At 41.1% G+C, this 20,696-nt stretch overlaps 1 long non-coding RNA gene across 1 annotated transcript in view; it reads right to left on the bottom strand.

Annotated features, from left to right (window-relative positions):
• The window catches only part of LOC122461741, a 108,493-nt gene that overhangs the window by 18,979 nt on the left and 68,818 nt on the right, over positions 1-20,696 (bottom strand). The window contains exon 3 of the long non-coding RNA XR_006283889.1: positions 5,484-5,544. This is a non-coding gene — a long non-coding RNA (uncharacterized LOC122461741). The remainder of the gene's footprint in view (positions 1-5,483; positions 5,545-20,696) is intronic.

Genomic DNA, 20,696 nt, shown 5'->3' with positions numbered 1-20,696 from the left:
GAATACAAGTATCAGTCATTTTCCAAGTTTTTAAGCCTACTGTTAGGCCTGTAAAATTGTCTCCATCAGAGGTTATATTTACATTACCATCAAACTGCAACACTAAGTCTCAGAGCCTAGACTGACTGCGGGCGGCTCACAGGGCTCGAGCTGCGGGGCTGAAAACTGCAATGCAGGTGTTTGGGCTTGGGCTGAAACCTGGGCTCGGGCTGAAACCTGGGCTCTGAGACCCTCCCCCTTTGCAGGCTCTCAGAGCTCAGATTCCACCCTGAGCCCAAATGTCTACACAGCAGCCTGAGTCAGCTGACCTGAGCCAGCCCTGGTTCTTTTATTGCTGTGTAGATGTATACTGAATGCACTTGACATTAATCATAAATCTCTGATCATACACAAGTGAGCCAAATTAGAAATATTATACATACACAGTATTCATTTTTTGCCCTCAAGGGGGAAGAATATTCTTCCTTCTGCCCTGATAATTATTAAAACATTCAGATGTTTTAATTATCTGTATAATCACCCAACAAATTTGGCACCAAAGTTCTCAGCAGAGGCTCAGACCTGTAATCTTCTCACCTCAGTGGAAGTCATTGGATTGCTTACATAAGGAAGGGTTTGCAGGCTGGGAAGCACAGGCACAAAGGCGTGGTTTACACAGAGATTTTGTAGCAGTATAACTATGCTGATTAGGGGTGTGGGTTTTTTTACCAAAATAGTTAGACTGGTACAACCTTTAGTGTGGATGCCAGTTATACCAGTACAAAGGTGCTTTATACCAGTATAGCAGCGGTGGCCAAACTTACTGACCCTCTGAGCCGCATAGGACAATCTTCAGAAGTTTGAGAACTGGGACACACCCCAAGACTCCCCCACCCCCCTTCCCCGCTGGGCAGAAGCCCCTACCGCACCACCCCACTGCAAGGCAGCGGTCCCAAGCTCTTCCCTTCAACAGTCTGGTAGGTGGAAAATAGGGGGGTGGGTGGGAAGGGGCTCCGCAAGCTGCACTTTAAATGGTAAAAGAGCCACATGTGGCTTGCGAGCCACAGTTTGGCCACCCTGCAGTATAGCTTCTTCCCCTCCCCCAATACCATACAACTTCACCCACACTAGGGGCTGTACCACTTTAATGATACTGATATAGGTAAAATGTTACAAATTTTGTGTATTTAGAGAATGCCTTAAAATTTATACCAATGAAGCTATGAAAAAACCCATACCCCAGACTGACACGGCTATACCAAAAAAACAAACAAAAAACCCCACAGTGTAGAAGCAGCTATGCCAATGTAAGAGTGCTTTTGTCCGCATAGCTAATATCACTCAGGGAAACAGAGTTCTGACATGGGAAGAAAACTCCTTCTGTTGGTGTAGACTGTGTCTACAGAGGGGGCTATGCCGGTGTAGCCATGCTGAGATAGGCTCTGTAGTGTAGACATAACCTAAGACAAAGTTTAATACAGAAAATAGTTTTTCAACTTGTATTTCATCACCTGAGCCAGGGCTTTTGGATGTTTTAAACATTAATAGGTGACTTGCGCAAAGGTTTGGAGGTTACATGCTTCATTGTGTTGCCTACACTTTGACATTAAAGCTTTCTTCTGCTCAAATAGAGCAAAAGCCTGTATTTCTGAAATAGCAAACATTCAAAGAGAGAAAGGTTTTAAATCTACGTCTTTTTCAAACAAAATTCTGAGTTCCAGGTTTGTAATTTTAACTAGCCTTGTATCTGCAAGAAAATCTACCACCCAGTCTGCATATCCTATGTTTGCAGGCATCTGTCCGTTTTGACCTTTGGTGCCGACCTAAACTTTTCCAACCCATTCATTCCATCTTAACAAAAAGTAGCTTCTGCAGGGAAAGAGATGATAATGTATCTGCAAGAGGACTGACTCTTTGTGCAGTTGAGGGGGAAGTGCCAGTATAACAAATTGCTCCTGTTCAAACCCATCAATTCAAAACAAGCATCTGAAAAACTTGTCAAGCAAACTCAAAGGACCCTTACGTTCTGGTAACTGCAAAAGAGAAAGCATTGTGCATGGAAAAACGTGTGGTGTCTGGTGCAGCTTGCTGCTTAGATAAAAGAAACAGGTAAAGTTATTTGAAATATTCATCCTGAACCTCAGACCCAGGCAAATTAACCTTTGGGCTCGAGGTTTCGTTGATTGGGAACCTAAGTCCCTGCTTACAAAAGTTTGGTCAACAATGGCTAAAGACATTCACACAGATGGGAAACCTGCAATGCTCTTCTCCCCAGCCAATCTCTCTTGTTCCAAGAAGTCATCCCTCCCAGGCCCAGGAACCCTAGGATCGCTCCAAACACTTGGGCCAGTGTGAGCTGGGAGTAACTCAGGCTCCACTATCCTTCAGAATGGCAAAACCTGCCACTCAGTGGGGCCAGAAAGGAAAGATGTCTCCCAATGAATGGATTGCTGTTGTCCCTGGTCCTTGTGCTGGCTACACCTGCAGGGAGGGAGCCTCCCTGCTTTTCCTTTTGCACATGGACTGAAGTCCCTCTGGAGATAAGATGCTGTCTATTTCTTTGTGCACCTAATGGGAAATATTGGGGTATTATGCTTTTGTTGGACTTGTGCACTTAAATACTGTTTTAGTGTTTTAATCGAACCTAACTTGCCACATTAACCAATTTTCCTCATCCACAGTGCCTAGATACACCTGGGGTGGAGGGGGCAAAGGGGAAGTTGGGAGATGCATAAACTTCTTACACTGAAATATTTTAAAGCCAACTAAATGCGGGAAATTACTTTTGGGATTTCAAAATCTTCAGAATCCCTCTAATTTGTACATTGCCTACCCTATAGTGTTTGCAGGTTATGGGCCTGCATACACCACATACAGTATTTTCAGGATGTGTGTTTCTGAAACTGTCCGTATCATCATAATCCTGAACTACTCCACAGTGGGAGAGTGAAGGGAAACTGAGTAACTACTTCAACTCCAACTGCACCCCTCTCCCTCACTTCACATCAGGGTGTTGCTCCGCACTCACTCAGGGGGAAAGAGCGCCACTTCCTGAATCACCCAAACCATTTCCTGCCCCTCCTGGGCTCTCCTTGGAAGCTTCCTATCCAGATAATAACCTGGTCTGATTTTATTTTCTGAGATTAAACATGAAAATAGTCCCCAATACTGTAGGATACAAGGAGAGGAAGGAGGGAGAGAGAGAGAGAGAGAAGGTAGAGGGCCAATCCTGAAGCTCTTAGTTTGTTAAAGGTTCTGCTGACGTCATTGGGAGTTTGCACTGACGAAGGAGTTCAGGACCTGGCTCAGAATGCATAAGCAACTACCCCTGAACCAAAGCAATGAGCCTCTGTCCTTTGCAGTTATTTGTACAGGACAATTAAAATTGTTTTAGAAATTACATTTTTACCTGATCTGAAAAATTACTCTAGTGTCTAAATTGATTTTAATTAACAACAGCTCTCTGGCGGGGAATCAATAAGTGATGGGTCCAGTTTTCAAAATAACCCGAGAATGATATTCTGTATCCAGCATCTGAATACCAGGTGATATTTTTATGTTTTGTGTGTCACAAGAAAAATTAATCAGGTTACCTTAGAAAATTGGTCAAAAGTTTTGCAATACTATATAGTATTTTAACATAACCCTTTTGTACAGTACACAGCTTTCTCTCTCACACACACACTTACACTTTTCTGGTTTATTCCTTGCTTCTCTGGTGCTAAATTCATTCACGACCCCATGTGAGCTCAGAAAAGAGCCCCAGGCTGCTCTATCCTCACCTAGTCTCTGCAGCATCATGAATTTATCAGTGTGCCCTTTTAAAAAACATATTTTCTTCTCCTTTCTTTCAACAACAGAGATGTAGAGGGAGCGGGGAAGGGAGATCTAATGCTTATATAACAAGCAGTGCAAATATACACCTCTCTGTCTACTGCTCCTTGCCCTAAAGAAAATAAAATCCCCTTTTCAATCATCCTTTGGGGGAGAGGGGTCGGTTTTCCTCTTCCCCAGTCACCTAACCCTATTCCATGACAATGTCTGTTTTGCAGCACAAACAGGGTTCCTGGTCACAAGCAGAGGTAACATGCTTCCAAAAGACTAATTGCCTTGTCACTGCAAATCCAACCTAATAAAGGTCCCATTTTTAAAAAACAAGCTAGGAAATCAGGCAAAAAGTGGATGTTGTGGGGTATTAACAGAGTATATATGTGTGGGGTGATTGTTCAAAGGATGAAGCAAAAGTGATAAAAGGGCATTTTATTGAAACAATGATGACTTATTTTACACTTTTCTTTCTTCAGTCTAGAAGCACATTACAATGATTGGTAATAAGCTCCATTTTGCAGCTAGAGAAACTGAGATAGAGAGAGATTGTTATTATTCCAGGGTCACACAGCAACTTAGAAGGAGAACTAGTACTAGACTCTTCTGAGTCTCAGTGCAGTACCCTATCTACCAGACCACATTGTTTCCCTCTAACACAGTGGTGGGCAACCTGCGGCCCACCAGGGTAATCTGCTGGCGGGCCACGAGACAATTTGTTTACACTGACCGTCCACAGGCACGGCCGCCCGCAGCTCCCAGTGGCCACAGTTTGTCGTTCCTGGCCAATGGGAGCTGCGGGAAGCGGCGGGCAGCCTGCGTTACATCCTGCAGCTCCCATCAGCCGCGAACGGCCAACCACAGCCACTGGGAGCTGCAGGCGGCCGTGCCTGTGGATGGTCAGTGTAAACAAACTGTCTCACGGCCCGCCAGTGGATTACCCTGACGGGCCGCAGGTTGCCCACCGCTGCTCTAATGCCATGTTATTTTACCTCTCCAATACCTGAGCTGTCATGGAGGACATTTCCTGTCAGGGAATGGGGATCTGGAGACTGAATATCAAATTCTGCTCTCATTTGTTCTTTTCAGCTCCATTGCACTTCATTGGGGGTGCATAACGATAACCTTCAGAATCAAATTTGGCTCTATAGCTTTAACTGCTTCTTTAACATCTGTTCTCTAATCTAACTTTGGATGGGCAAATGGGTATGAATCCCAGCCGAGTGGCAATGAGATCACCTTTTCCATGCTACATGGGTTGTACTGATAAGCAAAACTAAGATTTGTCTGTGTTCCACTATTTCTGCTTGACACTTTAAACATTGGCCTTTCACTTTCATCCTCCAAAGGGAAGTGACATTGCTTCGTTTATTTCAGGGACTGATATGGATGAAAACTATCCCTGGAAAGATGTACTTTTGAGCTTGCAGAAAGTGAATGACTAATATTGGGTACAAATATTTTGTCAGGGCAGATCATTCTTTGTAAAAATCTGTTTTTGCTCTAGGAAGAGTAGTCTTATAGGTCTCTCTCTCTCAGAGGCAAGGTAACCCCTACCTAAAACACAAGATAAGGGAATTAGGAATTACTGTAAACATAGCCCTACTGAAAAAAACTAAATCTTAAAAAACATATTAATGTTTATTATAATAAATAATAATAATATTAAGTGCACTTACATCAACTTTTCACCTGAGGATCTCCAAATCCTACCAGACAAACCACATTTGGTGCAGGTCCCTAAAAGGAGAGCACGGGAAACAGAAGTGTGGTCACTTACGTAAATTAAATCCAGTTAGTTGAGGATAGGTCACAAATGCCCTTAAGCATGAAAGAGCCTGCTGCAGTGCTGTGACCATGCCCCCATCTCTGGAGGATTGCTCCTGACTCACTCTGCACGAACTGAGGTTTCCCCCATGCCTCACCTACACCAAAGGGGCAACACTAATGGGACATACCAGGGTCAAAGGTCTACACTAATTTTCACAATACCTCTATGAGGGGCTGTAAACAGCGTGAGAATAAGCAATGTCCCCTTAAGATCACAAAACAAGTCAGCGTGAGTGCAGAATCAAGAACAGAACCCGGACGTTCTGGCTCCTGTTCTCCAGCTCTGACCACCGGAACACAAGGCCTCTCTCACAGTCATGGGGCATTAAGTAGCCAAACAAATGCTTTGTAAATTTAAGCCAGGCTTTTGCTATTTTAATATGTGGTACTTTAAACATCAGCATATAATTGCAATCTTTTAAAAACAGATTCTAATGTAAATCTCTATTCCGGAGGCTGTGGGGGGAAGGTGTTGAAAGAGTTGTTTCCCAAGCCAATAAATGGTAATAGTTCAGTCATAGTATCTGTTAGTACTTAGGAATTCAAAAATTTACAGGTTATTCAGTTGTACGGCTATGCACAGTTATGCTGCCTCTTAAAACTCACTGCAAATATATTGCTGAAAAATTACTCATGCACACTCTCTGCCCTACAAAGTCAACCTAATTTCTAAGGAAATAGCTTAGTTGCTTTTGGTTAGTATTATTACAGTAGTGCTTAAGAGCCTCAGTTATGGACCACGAACCTCACTGTGTTAGACACTGTACAAGCACAAAAATAAAAAAAAAAAGAGGTCCCCACCTGAAGGAACTTACAATCTCCTCCTCTCCAAAGTATCCAAAATGTGTTAATTCTCAAACTGGATTAATGATCTATAAAACAGTCATAGAGTTTGTCCTTTCATTAAACTCATTTTTGTTTTCTATAAAGTAATCTTCAATTTGGAATTAGGAAACAAACTTGGTGATATTACCAGTTTTTCTTTTGCTGTTTTTCAAATAAGAAAATTGACAATTTTGGGAAGATCAGTGAGTTTGATCTAAGATGAAAAAAAATCCCTTTCCACCAAAACACAACTTTTGGAGGAAAAATGCAATATTTAGAGAAATGCATCTTTGGGGGACAAAACTAATCCAGCCATGTGTACAAAATTGTCTATTTTATTGTACTTTTAAAGATTTTTTTTTGTATATACAGAACCTAAACGGAAAGAGAAACAACAAGATACAAAACTAAAAGCAAAGAAAACTTACAATGACTGTTTAGAAGACTCCGAAAAATCTTCTAGAATCCGTATTTTTAAATGACACAAACAATGGAACAAATTTAGCCCTTTTGTGTATATAGGTACTGTGTACATAGGTACACACACACACATATATATTCATTCTACAGGTAACGGAATAATCAGGTCCAAGAGGAATTGAAGGAGAATTTGTATCAGAAAAAGAATGAAAAAGAGAATGGGCCTGATTCTGATCTCATTTACACTGAAGTAAAGCTAGAGTGATTCTACTTAACTTATACCATTCACAACAGTATAACTAAGATTTGTATTGGGTCCATTAAGAAAAATGGATGTAAGTTATCATTAATTTTATTAACTAACTCAGGTGGGAAACAATTTTTCCAGAGCACCACCTGGACTATTCTCAGCAAAATAACACGTTTCTCCCACCTACCAAAATTGCTTATTTTCATGACAATTTCCAAGAGAAAATTAAACTCATGATTGTGTCATGGTATTTTGCTATTTATAGCAATGTATCTAGCTGAGTTCTATCCGATAACATACAAACTGTACAAATCCATGTGATGCTTCCTTCATGGGGAGTGTAGTGTCACAGTTGTAATTGCACTATAGTACCAACTCTGCAATTGGCTGTATGACCTTAGATAAGGCCTCATTGGATTCCTATAGAAGTCAATAGATCCCCATTGACTTCAACTGGAGTAGAATGGGCCCTTCATCAATCTCTGCCATAGATTTACCAAACAGTAAAATAAGATTAATAATTGTTATCTATCCCCAGGTGGGGATGAGTGGAGAGTTTGTTTTTTGGTGGTAGTGGTGGTAATTATGAGACGTGGACGGGAATGACAGGTTAACATTGTAATATATTTTTAGATCCTTGGAGTGTTGTTCTTATATACCTGAAAGTTATTTTATTATTAAGTATTATTTTCAAAACTTATCCATCTATTCATTTGAACATATTCTGACTCCCTAATTATTTTTGTTGTCGCCATCATAGTTGTTTGCTTTCTTTATAGATGAAAATAAATGAGAGCTGTAGAAACAGTTTCATACCATATGCGTGTGTATAATATATATGTAATATAAATATATATAAAATCCTATTTCTCAGTTTATTAATTATTTTTATTATTATTTTAGAATGTATTGGCAAACATAAGATCCCTTGTTATCCTGAATCAGTACTTATTGCACTGGGACTCAGACAGTCTGAGTTTAATTTCTGGTTCTGCCACAGACAACCTGGGCCAGCTCACACAGGGATGGAATTTCAGAAGAGCTCAAGGCTCCTACCAGAGCGTAGATGTGAGCTGAGCTCTTTTGAAAAATCTGCCTATTCCCAATCTGTACTATCTCCTTCCTCAGTCTTGTGTGTGCTGATTCTTAGTTCTTTGGGTGGGGACTGTCCCTTACTATGTGTTTGTAATGTGTATAGCACAATGGGGTTCCTGATTTCAAGGAACTTCTAGGCACAACTTTAATGCAAATAATTACAGCAAGGGGGAGAAAATGCCTCTCCAAATATAAAAAGAGGTTGACTTTGGCTACTCACCAACAGCTTCCCATCACGTTGACCGACTCACACAGTGGGCATGCCCAGCAGTTGTTTTTTATTTCAGAGTCTTTACTTTAATCCCCCTCATTTCTCTCCTTTTTAAGTCAGTTCAAGGTCCTAATGTTTTTGCCAACTTATTTTTAATGGGATTGTTAGTATCCAGGAAGTCTTGTCAAATAATCATTATGTAGCTGCTACTTTCAAGGCCACCTGTGGTTGCTTCCACTTCTTTTTTGTGCTTTTTTGCTCCAGTTACTAGGGTAGATATCATTTGTTTAACTGTGGGGATGGTCAAATTAAAAACATGTTTGTCTGACCCTCTCCTATCTGGTCTTCTGAAGGTGTAGCTGGTCTCTCTGGTTGATGGTCCAATTACTGACATTATTGCTTCATCTTTGGCGACTCAAATGTATCTATTAGCCAGCAAAATGATGTTTGTGAACCCTGTCTCCAGAGACAAAATCAAGGCTGTCAGTTACTGAGTAATCGCCCCCATTGCTTTACTTTTGTTATTCTACTACTAAGTAACAAGGAGAAGGGGCCGTTTTAAATCAGGTTTTTAGCCATTTTTATCTAAGAGAAACATATTCCTCAACCAACTGTCCAGCTTCAGATCAGCTTGTTAGCCAAAGACTGCCTTGGTAAACATGCTTAATTATGCATGTGTTGCTCAGCCTCAGGGCTCTCCTTGTCTCTGCTGCAGATATTGCTTGACTTGCAGTATCTTCCACTTTTGATAAGTTTTGCCATAGACCTCACAACACAGGAGCTGAGCTTTTTTTGTCTTTTCTTTCCAGTGTCCTCTCTCTGGGTAGACTAGGAAACAAGCATTCTCCTGTACCTAATCTGTAGGGTTAGCATTTTCAGAGAGACCCAGAAGCTACAACTGGGGCCACATTTTCAAAAGAGCTAGGCCAGAATTTCAGAAGTGCTCAGCAACCCAGATCCTCCCATTGTTCCCAATAGAGTTCTGGGTCATGAGTTCTTTTGAAAATCTGCCTCCCCACAAATTATGGGTGCTCAGCACTTCTAACAGTCTGCCCGAGTACTTCTGAAACTCTGGGCCTGTGTTCTCCCCCTCTCCACCCCCGCTCCATGGAACCCAGGCACCCCCAGGTGCACAGCAAAAAGGAGAGCAAAATAGTGGTAATTACTCATTTAAATCCAAATCCCACCAAGGCTACTGGAAGCCCTCTTTGTGAGACCCGTCTCTGCCATTGAGGCTGCTCCTTGCAGCATTACTGATCGATAAATGCAATATAACCCTGTATACACGCAGCTCTTACAGACTCAAGCAGCAACACAACCACAAAACTGACCGTGCCACAGGGGAGAGGAGCAGTCCTTCCATGCTTATAACCTGAATTCTCAAAGGATGGACCCATGCAACCTTGGGATTTGCATAATTAGGAGAACACGATGCTGTCTGCTCTGCTCACTCTCCCCCATTCAGGGACGTTGCCCTCACATTTTCCACAGGTTCAAAGCTGTAGGTATTTTGAATGAGCTTTGCCCTTTCCATGGCTGCTTTCCCTCAAGGAACGGTTCATCTGAGTCTAAACAAATTTTGTGAAACAACTCAAAGAGGTGATGGAGTTGAAATGGATCCAGCCTAATTTCCTTAAGAAAACCAAGACTGAGTGCTCCACTTAATGGATTTGCATGATACTTTCAAAGAGAATTACATCCAGAAGCAGCTAACGTTGCTAGATTAGTATGTATTTATGACTGCACGGCTGGACCAGAGACCCAGCCCCTTTGCATTGTATTGGTGGTGCAAAATGGCAATATAACTGGCAGCTGAGGAACTCCCAAGCGGTGGAGAGCTAGAATGGCTGAGAAAAAGGGGGAAATCCGTGGAGTTATACCTTAGTGACTTAGCAACCGGGGGTAAATCAGAGCAGACGTCGAGCTGCTGTAAGTTGCAGCAGAGCCAATCCCGCTCTGAGCCAGCCTCTAGGACTAGGGGCATAAAGCTTGTGTAAAGCCACCTTTGCTCATTCCTGCCTCAGCCAGGTACTAAACTGAGTGAAGGTCAGTTAGACATGAGAACTGACCCCACTGTATTTATCTTTTTACATTGGTTCACACTTCAATACATAGAGATTTACCTTGGTTTTATTGTCAGCATCTAAAGCTGTGAGAACTCCTGGTGCATCCGTCTTGCTGTGTAAACCACAGGTCAGGTTTGAACTTGTGGCTTGTGCTCTAGCTCTGGATTTTACACAATCCATCTTGCTTACCCTCAATTTCATGCCTTTCCAGCTCAGCACAGACTTAGAGGAACTACGCCTATCACAGTATGCACCTCACCTACTCCAAGTACATGTTTCAAGGTAAACTTACAGCTAATGACAGTCAGACTGATGCACAGAATAATATTCATTACAAACTTTGCCCCCTTTTGGCTTGATAAATCATTTGTGAGCCATCCACGATTACTGTGAATTTATTTACAGTTCATAAATATCCACCAATTAGTTTCAATGAATATTTTTCAACCTGCCACTTGTAAAGAATTCATAGCTATGAATATTTGTTATTCTTTATTCATGTTGTATGAGACTGGTCACTTTGGCTACCTGTTATTATTTCTGCTTTTTGACTGGATAACAAACTTTTTAAACAGAAGAATAACAAATTCTAGCATTAAGAGTACTAGAATCCTTTATTCTATATGTTAATTGTCAACTGAATAAATATTGATGCCAAAATTCTTGAAACAATCAGGATTCACAAGCATTTTCACATATCACCGATCACAATGAACTAAACCAGACTTTTTCTTTGGGAAAAATATTAACAAATCATTTTTAAAATTACTATTTGGGCTAGTTCTGTTTAAAGACTGCTAGTCCTTAGTTCAGTATGAATGCATTTTACCTTATTATCTGAAACAGGAAAAATGTTATTGTATCACGTCACACTCTTTGTTTTCAAAGTGTTGCAGCTGGTACTCAGAGTCAGAAAAAATTCTTAAGTTTAAAACAAAACTCTGTAATAGTTCAAAATGTGTATAAATACACTAATACCACCTAAAGGAAATAGCTCTTCTTAGTTTGTTATTAAAAGGCTTTTTGTAAGATGTTGAAGAAGAGTATTACCATTTTAAATAATTCAAAATTATTTAATAATGTTAAATCCTGTTAGGAAGCACTTCCAAATGGAAGTGCATAAAATTATTTATACCTGTCACTACACACTGTATTGTAGCACTTCATAATAATTTATTAGGAATTAATGATTTATTATAAGGAAACTATTTATAAATGTTATTCAGTTTAGTTACTTGAGAGTGGGGACAGAATACAGAAAAGTTTGAAACTCTCGTGGTAAAGTCCCAGGGTAATCCCAGTTTTTTAATGTGCTCTTGTCACATTGATCATAAAAGAACCCACATTCTACTGCTTGTATTCCATGCAAAACAACTGTCAACCAACAGCACAAGAAAGTATGAAAGACAATTTCACACAAAAACCTATGTTAAAAGAACTTTTAACCTTGCAAAGTCAAGCACTTAAAAGTTAGGAACATTTGTGCAATCTTAATTCAGCCCACTTGTGTATGTGCTTTATGATACAGTCTTTGAAAACATGATTACAGACTATTTCTTCCACAGGACCCCTGCCTCATTCAATACCACAGGATGGTTTGTGCTCACTTAATTAGCAGCTATTCAATGTTTTGTTTTATCCTCACTATTCAATAAGGGGATGCAGGTTTTATCGATAGGGCTTCTGTTTTGGGAATTATGTTAATGTCATTTTTTCTGACTTTATTTTAGCAGTTTGAGTTGTATGTAGCTGTCCAAAACTGGGGAGAGTGGGGGAGGGATTCAGAGTTCTTAGTACATACTGTAATGAGTAATATGTCATTGCAATTTCTCTGGTGTATTTTAACTGTTTCAAACAGCATTACATTAAAGTACACTAGGAAACCTTTAGTGTGCACCACTACAGGGATCTACATGGGCCAACTAAGGTGCAACATTAAACATTAGTGCACTTTAGAAATCACACCTCTTCAGTCTGTATTAATGCTCCATGTAGACAAGAACATAGAAACAAGTAACTATTTCTGGTGTTTACTGTGTAAACATCAATTATAATTTTTTTTTGTATCGGCGGTGTTTTATCGGAGTTTATTGGTTAAAACTTAAAATCAGAAGCCCTACTTTTTTACTGCACACTGTTCAAACCAGGCTTTGAGACAGAATTATTGATTTCCTCATGGGCTTTTCTATGGTGCTCATCATTACAGTATCTGAGTGCTCCACAAACATTATTTAATTAATCTCCACAAAGCCCTAGTGACATGAGGTGAGGGGTGGTAACATCTCCATTTTACGGACAGGGAGCTGAAAGACAGACAGATTAAGGTCAAAAGTAGCAACTAAATTTGGGTGCCCAGTTTAAAATGCCTAGGATCTGATTTTTTCAGTATACTTAGCATTAAATAGCAATTTATATGTTCAAGCAGAGTTTCCACTGCCTTCTGCAGTTATGAGTGTTCAGCAGTTCTGAAAATCAGGCCCCAGGGTCATCTATTGGGCACCCAGAAAGTGAAGCGCACACAATTAGTGACTGTCTCTGAATAGTTTGGTTTAAATGACCTGCCTAACGTCACACAGGAACTTTGTGGCAGAGCAGGGACTGAATCCAGGGAAATATTCAACTGTCTTGATCATGAGACTGTCCCTTTCCCTTCCTGCAGTCTCCTGTCTCGTTTGGTACACACCATCCAATTTCTGCACCAAACGAGGTCGAGGTCCTATAGACAAAAGCCTTCTTCACTCCACAACCCTGATTTCTCCTGCAAGCAAATCCATCCTGAGCACTGAATGAGACAGGGGTCCTGTGGAAAAGACAGTATATGACTGTATCATAATTCATATGCACAAGAGGCCAAATTAAGGCGTCACTGGTGACCTTAATTCTGGCATTTCCTAACTTGTAAGTGATTGAGTCTGCCCCTTAATAATGTTCTTTTTACATAGTTTTGTGTGTATTTTACTAAGTTTTTAAAAAAGCAAACTGAAGAAAAAGAAATTCTATCGTGGTATCATATTGACATCTACATGTGTATCAGCATGGCTGAAATTTTTATATCCCCTTTTCAATTGACCTTTGGTACTTGAGTTAATAGAGCAACAGAAGCAATACTAGATTGTTATCCTCTGTGTGAACCAGCACTAGAGGGCGATGACACCCTTTTCTAGTGGGGTTCACAGACGTTTGCTGACAGCGCAGAAATGGTGAGACACAGGAAGCTTGGGTTCCATTCCAGGTTATGGAGGAGAGTGTGCTCTAGTGTGCAGATTCTGCGGCCGTTCCCCCCATGCTTGATGCCTTCTGCCTCGTCCATATCCCACTCCTCCATTTTCCCCCACCCTGGCTCCCTGTCCCAGTTCCAGTCTCCTTGCTAAAACAATCCCAGTTTTCTCCCCTCCTGGTTCCTTGTCTTATTTATCTGCCCCCTTTCCCCACTCAGTTCCAGTCTCCCGCTCCAGGCTCTTCATCCAATTTCTGTCTGCCCTCCACCCCCCTCCTTGGCTCTTTGACCCGGTCTCTTTGCTCAGCCACTCTCAGTTCTCCCCCAAAACACCAACTCCTCATCAGATCTCTCTCAGCCTTCATATCCCTTTCTCCCTTACTCTCATCACTGGTTCCTAATCCCTGTCTCCTTGTCTAGCCAGGCCCAGCATTCCCAAAGTTCCTTGTCCTATCTCAGAGTTCCCCTACCAACCAACCAACCAGCTCCCAGCCTCCCCTACCCTACCCTGCTCCTAGCCCCAGCTTCCGCATCCGACCAATCCCAGTCTGCCTTCTTCCCACAGCTCCCAGTCCCAGACTCCTTTCCCAACTAGTCCTAGTCTCCACCTGTCAAGTCCCAGTGACAGTTTCTCTCCCCTCTCCAGTTCCAGCCTTCTAGACACCTTATCACAATCTACTCCTTTCCCTCCCCTCGTCAGGCTTTTGCTTCTGCATTTGAATCAGATAGGTAATCGCCCTCTCCATGCTGCCTGGATGCCAGTCGGGGGGTGGAGGGTGGTCATTGAGAGCACAGGAGAGACAAGCTCCCTTCTCTCAGTTCCAGAGCCTGGACTCACTCCATCCCACCCCATAGCAGCTGAGAACAGTAGTGACAGGAAGAAAAGGAGTACTTGTGGCACCTTAGAGACTAACCAATTTATTTGAGCATAAGCTTTCATGAGCTACAGCTCACTTCATCGGATGCATAAAAGTGGAAAATGCAGTGAGGATGTTTTTATACACACAGACCATGAAAAAATGGGTGTTTATCACTTCAAAAGGTTTTCTCCCCCCACCCTACTCTCCTGCTGGTAATAGCTTATCTAAAGTGATCACTCTCCTTACATTGTACATGAGCCTTAAAACCATAATGCTTCAATTCCAACCCTCCACAAACTGCTCCACACTGACTAGAGACTTGCCTTGAATATCTTTTCAAATTAAATTAAAACGGACTCCTAAAACTAATCTGAAAGCAGCTCCTTTAACTATTTATAGCCGATATAATGTAACTGAAAAGGTTATTGTAACATCACCATCACCCAAATTATGACCTGCGGGTATGATTTAAATCAAGGCAACTTTGCAATAGAAAGGTTGTTCTATTGAATGGAGTGTCATCAGATTACCAGTGCAAGCATTAGGAACATGAATATAGGACTTATCTTCCACAGAAGACATACCCATTATAGCACTGAAATGTGATAGAAAATTACTGAAAATTATTTTGTGGTGACAATGATGGATAATAGGGTTGGGCAAAAATGCAAACACATCTGAATAACCCACATTAGAGTATAATGAATCAAACCAGGACAGGAAGAGTTGTGTTTGACAGATATGATTTTGGATATTTATTCTGACATTGTCTCACCATTTTGCAACACAAACAGAGCTAGCCATTTCTCCATGAATGATGTAGGAGACCCTAATACTAGGGACTCCATCTCTGGAGTAAAACAGAAGGGGACTAGCTACCGAGCACAGCCCTCCTGAAGAGCTCAGCACTCTAAGACAAGTCAGCTGAATGGAGAACGACCAATGCTAGAGAAGGTCGGCACTTGAGCAGAATATGGCAAAAGCCCAAATTCTCCATATAATAGGCAAAATTCATTCCTGGTGTCACTTCATGGTATTGTGGAATTATACCAGGAAGGAATTCAACCTAAAGGGTTCAACAATTTAATCTAAACTTCTCATGATTCAGCCCAAATAGCCAAATATGGGCATGATCTCTGAATTCTAAGGTAATCTAGTATAGGTTATAGTGTTTAATTAACAAAACTGGACATAAGCCAATCATTTCAAATAGAGACATTAGTCAAAGTGCATTTGAATCCATCTTTGTCATATAACATATGATTGACATTTTACAAATGAAAGCATAAATCTCAGCTCTCATCACAACTAGTCAAACTCAGATCACAGAATCACAGAAATGTAGGACTAGAAGTGACCTTGAGGTCATCTAGTCCACTCCCCTGCATTAACACAGGACTAAATATTATCTAGACCATCCCTGACAAGTGTTTGACTAACCTGCTCTTAAAAACCTCCAATGCTGGAGATTCTACAACCTCCCTAGGTAATTTGTTCCAGTGCCTTACAGTTAGGAAGTTTTTCCTAATATCTAACCTAAATCTACCTTGCTACAATTAAAGCCCATTATTTCTTGTCCCATCTTCAGTAGTTAAGGAGAACGAATTTTCATCCTCCTCTTTATTACAACCTTTCAGGTACTTGAAGAATGTTATCATGTCCCCCGGCAAGTCTCTTCTTCTCCAGACTAACAAACCCAGTTTTTTCAATCTTTCCTTGAGGTCATCTTTTCTAGATCTTTTATCATTTTTGTTGTTCTCCTCTCTACGTGCTCCAGTTTGTCCACATTTTTCCCAAAGTGTGGTGCCCAGAACTAGGTACAGTACTCCAGCTGAGGTTTTATTAATTCTGAGTAAAGAGAAAATTACTTCTCAAGTCTTGTTTACAATACTCCTGCTAATGCATCTCAGAATGGTGTTTGCTTTTTTTGCAACAGTATTACATTGCTGACTCATATTTACTTTGTGACCCGCTATAACCACCAGATCTTTATCTGCAGTACTTCTTTCATAGGCAATCGTATCCTATTTTGTATAGGACCCAAACCAAACCCCCAGATCTGAGCACTGTGAACTCTGGGAAAATTCAGTTCTGGATGTGACATTTCCCATTACAGCCCATCTTTAGGGTGGGGGGGAAAAGCCTTCCTCTCTACATAGCTCTTTTCAGAAACAAGCACTCTTTACTGAGCTGTCTTGAATCATCATGGTAATAATGGATGTGAAATGTTACAATTTGCTATAGAAATGCCTAAAATACAGACACTAGCTAGATGGATAATCTAATAATAATTATTTAAAAAACAAAGAAATCTAGAGTTGTGAAAATCATCGTGGTTGTGTTTACAGGGAGTTTGTAGAAGCTTGCACTTTATTTCACTTTGTGTGGGTTCACAGCACTTGTACTTTGCCTTGAGCTTCAGTTCCAAACCATGAAAACCAATAGGCCAAAGCTGAGTGGACGTATTGTGAAGTATGCAGAACAGAGCTGGAAAATTTTTTTTACGATGAATGCAGTTTAAGTCAACTAAAATTATTTCTAATTTTGAGTTAAATTTAGCCAAAAGTTTTGGCTCCCCACCAAAAGTTGAAACATTTGTTTTGGCTTTACATTTAAAAATTTTTCTTTTTTAAAGAAAGTTGGCTAAATTTACTTCTGGTGATAAACACCCAAATTGAAACAAACAACCACCCCAGCCCTCAATTCAGAATATTCTTTTGGATCAGCCATCAAGCCAAAAATATCAATTTTTCATTTGGCTCTAATTCAGACCATACAAGAGCAAAGTCCATTGATTCCAGATTCCTCCATTGATTCACTGTCTCTCTTTGGGCACTTCATTTTACTACTCTGTACCTCAGTTTTCCGCTAAGTAATATCTAACTCACAGGCATGCTGTGAAGTATAACTAATGTTCCTTGAGCTGCATGTATAAAAACTTCTATACACATGCAAGTATTGTTACAGATTAAGCTGATAGCATAGACTATTATTAAGGTTGCTCAACAGTTCCTATTCTAAGACCCTGTTTTTCTTGTAACTTTACCACGCTAACTGTTTGGGCTGAAATTTTCCATGCTGGGTGTCTGTCTCGGGCTGAATTCCTCTCAAAACAGTTCAACTATATCCAAAAATGAGGCTAGGGACAAATAGATTGTTTTGCCAAACAGCTAAAATTTCCAAAGACTCTGGAGTATGAGCATATTCCAGCCTTTCACAGCCCCTAGTGGTGACCAGGCTGAGCAGGTGACATCCCCACAGCATGACTGAGCATGCTCCAGGCCAGGGCTATGGGTCTCAGAAGCACTTTCACTGTAGTGACTGCTCCCAGCTGCTCTGGGTTAGGCTGAGCTGCAGCACAGTCAAACACCAGAAATGCCCGTTGGGAACCTGGCTCTCCTGTGCTCTCAGGGTTTGTCTACACAGTCCTGTAAACCCAATGCTGTGGAACCGGGGCTTATGGACTTGGTGTCTCCAACCCAGGCTTGAGCATCCACACTGCAGAGTAAACCTCAGTTTATAATTGCTGGACCTGGGTCTCAGCCATGCTAGGGTGACCAGACAGCAAGTGTGAAAAATCGTGACTGGGTGGGGGGGGAATAGGAGCCTATATAAGAAAAAGATCCAAAAAATTGGGACATCTGGTCACCCTAAGCCATGCTGATGTGTCCATACTGCACAACGCAGACCTTCTGACTTGGTTCTGTGGCTTGAGCTGCATCAACAGCACAAAATGATAGGGCTTGGACCTGAATCTCAGTAGGATTCAAGCTCTGAAACACTCCTTAGCAGGGTCCTATGACCCACGTCCTGAGGAGAGCTTGCTGACTTGAATCAGACTGATTTGCATTGAACAGAAAGGGGAACTGGGCTCAAACCTGGGTGAAGGAGCCAGGGATAGGGTGACAAGAGACCAAAATGTGATGAGCAGCCCAGAGAGGGGAATTGCGATTGCGAGCCAATGAAGGAAGCGGATAGACAGGATGGGTGACAGCCTGGAAGGGGAGACTAGGATTGGCTGGGCAAGGAGATTGAGGCAGGGACAAAGAGCTAGGTGCTAGCTACGAGAGAGGACTGAGACAGCAACACATTGGAGGGCATGGGACAGAAGAGGTCATGCTTGTGGGGAAACTGGCAGAAAAGTCTGTGCCCATAAGAGCACACTCCCTTTCAGAACCTACTCCCTTTCAGAGCCTGGAATGGAACCCAAGGTTCCTGTCTCTCTATTCTTCTGCTGTCAGCAAATATCTGTGAAACCCACTGGAAATGTGTTTCTCATCCCCCTTTAGTGGGGGGGATGATGATGATAACACCCTAATATTGCTGTAAATTACTTTGTTGGCTTATTTACCAGAAGTCTGTGGGAAATCTAAAGGTTCCATGATAATCCATGTAGGAGTCAATATGATGCCACAGGATGGTATTTCTGTCTCTTTGGTTTGCTTTTTTAAAAGCAAAGGAAAAACTACACTACAAGAAAATTATTAAGGTTGCAAAGTCGAGCACTCAAATATTAGGAAATGCCAGATTTAAGGTTGCATGAGCAATCTTAATTTGACCCCTTGTGTTTATGGATTACGACACAATCTTTAAGTACGTGATCACATATTTGTTTTTTCCATGGGAGCCTGTCTCATTCAGTGTGCAGGAGGAGGAATCAGAGCTGTACATTGGAGGAGATTTTTGTCTATAGGATCTCTGCCTCATTTACCATGGAAGTTGGAAGGCACATGGCAGATGAGGTAGGGGATGGCAGGAAGGGAAAGGATGGTCTCTCATTATTAAGACAGTTGAATGCTTCCCTGAAGAATTGCATTCAATCCCTGCCTCTGCTATAGAAGTCCTCTCTGATGTTCAGCAAGTCATTTAGACAAAAATATTCAGAAGTGGTCACTAATTGTACATTCCTCATGGATGCCCTTCAAGTGACCCTGGGGATTGATTTGCAGAAATGCTGAGCACTCACAACTGCAGAAGTCACTGGGAGCTGTGCTTGAACATATAAAGTGCTATATAATGCTGAAAAATCAAGGCATTTCAAATTGGGCACCCAAAATTAGTCACTACTTTTTACCTTAATCTGTCTGTGCATCAGTTCCCCTCACCTCATTTCACTGGGGCTTTGTGGAGATTAATTTAAAAATGTTTGTGAAATCTTAGATAACTATAGCGATGAGTACCACTGAAAAGCCCCTGAGAAAATTAGGAAGTCTCTCTTCAGAACAGGGTTTGAATAGTTTGCTGTAAATAAGGCCTGGGGCAACACATTGACAATGAAGACAAAACAAAATATTATTCATTCCGTAAGCACCATCCAGCTAGTATACTGAAAGAGTCACGGGTGCAGTGGGGATAAAAATAACTGTGGTCATGTAATTAAAGATTGTATCCTAATGTATATGCACAAGGGAGCTGAACTAAGATTGCACAGGTTTCCTAACTCATGAGTGCTTGATTTTGCAACCTTAATAATGTTCTTTTAATGTATTTGTCATTATTTTATACAGGGTCTTGTACTGTAATAGGAAGTGAGAGTTGTGAGAGGTACAAAAAAAGTTTTAATTTGACTTGAATGTCACAACCTTTCAGTGGAAAAATAGTTTAATTTTACATATGTCTCTAAAACCATCCATGTTACTCATTTCATCTAAAACCTCAGATTAGGTAATGGAAGGGTAAAGCAAAGCTTTGATGTTTAGATCTTCTTGCTACAACCATGGTACATTGGTCCTTCAACAGAAAAAAAGTGAAGAGTGAAGACAGACAATGGATTCATCCCTGAACAAGATGCCTAAACTTGAAACAAAAATAAAAGGTACTTTGGCCTGTCAAAGCAAACCATATGAGGTAGATGGGCTATAGAAATGTGGGACTTGCTACAGATCAGCAATCACAGAAGCTCTCTAATCAAGACTGCACTTTAAACTTTTATCTCTAAGAGCAACAAAAAAAGTGTGGGCTGTGTCTGATTGGAGTAAACATTCCTTGATTTCATAGTGTCCTGAAACTTCATTCAAGGTTCTTTTGGAGAGGATAAAGTCGCATTCAGTAACTGCCTTGACATCCTTCAGGAAAAATCAATAATGAATATGAGTGAAGGATCAAGGAAGAAACAGAT

Source organism: Chelonia mydas, chromosome 9 (assembly GCF_015237465.2).
Source record: "Chelonia mydas isolate rCheMyd1 chromosome 9, rCheMyd1.pri.v2, whole genome shotgun sequence".
Taxonomy (NCBI): Eukaryota; Metazoa; Chordata; order Testudines; family Cheloniidae; genus Chelonia; species Chelonia mydas.
The sequence above is the reverse complement of the archived record's forward strand: the minus strand, read 5'-3'. Positions and strand labels throughout refer to the sequence as shown.